The 2500-nt window shown below is 40.9% G+C and overlaps 1 long non-coding RNA gene across 1 annotated transcript in view; it reads right to left on the bottom strand.

The window, feature by feature from the left end:
- Positions 1–214: 214 nt before the first annotated feature.
- Positions 215–2500, bottom strand: part of LOC308099829 — a 7923-nt gene continuing 5637 nt past the window's right edge. Inside the window, exon 4 of the long non-coding RNA XR_013934393.1 lies at positions 215–2351. This is a non-coding gene — a long non-coding RNA (uncharacterized lncRNA). The remainder of the gene's footprint in view (positions 2352–2500) is intronic.

The raw sequence follows: 2500 nt of genomic DNA, 5'->3' as shown, positions 1-2500 counted from the left end.
CAATAAATGAAGACAAATAATCACAATATAAACATTATAGTTAAAACATGCTATACAGCAGATTAATAAAGTTACTATATTAGATAATAGTAAATCAGCTGTATTAGGTCAGGCTTGTTCACAAAACCTCATGTGTCATAGAGGGTTAAGGGTTGGATATTATGGCTGGCTCTTCATTGATGGATCTTCAGGACATTTGGTGACAAAATGTGCTCTTTGCTGCCACCTAGGGTATTACTTAGTCTTTTTACAAGAGGAATTGTGTGCTATCATCAACCTTACCATGGTGGTAATGCATCACCCATCACCACACACCATGGTCAGGGGGCAGTCCATGTCACTCTATTAAGAGGACAAAATAATCATTTCACGTGTATTTGTCTCAATGAATATACCCTTTACTGTAGTTCCACCGTGAGTTAGAAAGCATTAAGGTTTGTAAGGCCGAAAAGAATATTCCCTTACTTAAAAGAGTACTCTGTTTTATTGTGATGGTTTTGTTTGTTTGTCTTTGCAGATTTATGATAACCTGCGTTTCTTTGTTTCCATCCTTGGTTGTGTTCTTTCTTTGCTTGCCCCGTCTGGTCTTCCTTTTTGATGGAGTTCGTGTCTTGGTGATCTTCTAGGTTGTGGATGTTCTTGTTCTGAACCATTTTTCTTTGTTTCCATCCTTGGTTGTGTTCTTTCTTTGCTTGCCCCGTCTGGTCTTCCTTTTTGATGGAGTTCGTGTCTTGGTGATCTTCTAGTTTGTGGATGTTCTTGTTCTGAACCATTTTTCTTTGTTTCCATCCTTGGTTGTGTTCTTTCTTTGCTTGCCCCGTCTGGTCTTCCTTTTTGATGGAGTTCGTGTCTTGGTGATCTTCTAGGTTGTGGATGTTCTTGTTCTGAACCATTTTTCTGTATGAACCCAAGATGTTCAGAGAGGAATGGGTCCATCTCACACAGACCTGATATCATGCTTGAACTTGCAGCAGGTCCTTTGACTCTCTCTGTATCAATGATAAAACTTGCCTTGTCATGTTTCACCTGTTTCCCATTAGCCATATCCTTCTCAGCAACGTTTAACACCCTCTCCTCTAAAAGTTTGTCTAGGAGTGTGTTGAGAACAGGAAGTGAAACGCTGTTAATGAAACTCCTCCTCACAGATAACAGTATGTCTTTGGTAAGAGTCGGTGTGCTCTGAACTTGGTGTTTTCTTATATCAGGAGCTGAAAAGTTTACACAGCATTCCCATGCAGACTCAGATATCTTATTGTTACTGTCTCTTAGGAGCAGACTGACATCCGTAAACGTTCCCTTTAAAGTCACATTAAATGTTGGTATGTAATTGTGATAGGAGGATTCATCAACATCAAATGTTGCCTTATTTGGTTCAATTGTGATGGAATCATGTTCAGGGGAAGTGGAGAGGGTATATTCTTGATTTGGGATTAATTTACAGGCATGCCTTTCAATGTGAATCTCTTCTCCAATTGTCTCCCTTCTTTTGTTTATCACTTCATCCCGCACAACGTTCCCAGGTAGCAGCAATACTTTCAGGATTGATATGGGCTTGTTATCATCAGTCGGTGGTGTATAAAACATTAACACCAATGCACGTTTAGGATTAGGGTTGTTGACATCATCGACAACACCATAGGCAGAACATCCAGTTACATTTATGATTACATGAGATTTTGTGATCACATGGGGGACGATAAGCTCAGTCTCCTCATTCATTACATGGGCAACAGACAAGGATTTGCCTCCACCCGGGGAGACGATCTCACAATGGGGAAGGTGTAACTGACAGAAAGAACCCAGAGGGCACTCTATGTCAAACAGTGGTCCTTCAGGCCTCTTGCTAAGCTGGGCTAGAAGCCTTTGGCTCCAAGGGACTGTCCTGTAAATGACATCTCCCTCTGCCTCCATCTTAAACACCAGGCCAGTCACCTTGCATTGGAACAGTCCTGCTTGGGTGCAGTGTAACCAGTAGTTTTCCTTGCTACCTTCAACAAAGATATCAGGTGTATAACGTAATATATCATTTAAGCTGTGGGACCTCTCTGCTCTGAAACTTGCCCCTTTCTCTTTACATGGAATTTGGGAGACGGATTCGCCCAACCCGAGTGCAGTGAGTGCAGTGTCATCAGCCTGTGACAGTGATGCTGTAACGGGATTGTCTGTGGTTGAAAAATCGCAATCTTTCCTATCTTTGGGAGTGTCTTGCTTCACTCTTCTTCTATGATTTCCAGTTTGGGCAGGCATTTTTTCGTCTCCTTTGGAGTCTTCTATTTCACTATGGTGTGAGACTTACTTTTTGCTTCACTTCTTTTAATTTTGTCCCTGAGATGACAAATAGTTCCCTAAAACTGAGAGAAGAAAATCCAATCATGTATATTAAATAAACATAAATAAACAACACAAAACATTTACAATCAGAGGCTAAAGATTTCTGGCAGCTTAAACCAACTAACCCAGAGTTGTTAGTGCTGTACTCATTATCATAGCACTTGTTCAG

The sequence above is a fragment of the Gymnoscopelus braueri genome, assembly GCF_963280865.1.
Source record: "Gymnoscopelus braueri genome assembly, chromosome: 14".
Taxonomy (NCBI): Eukaryota; Metazoa; Chordata; class Actinopteri; order Myctophiformes; family Myctophidae; genus Gymnoscopelus; species Gymnoscopelus braueri.
The sequence above is the reverse complement of the archived record's forward strand: the minus strand, read 5'-3'. Positions and strand labels throughout refer to the sequence as shown.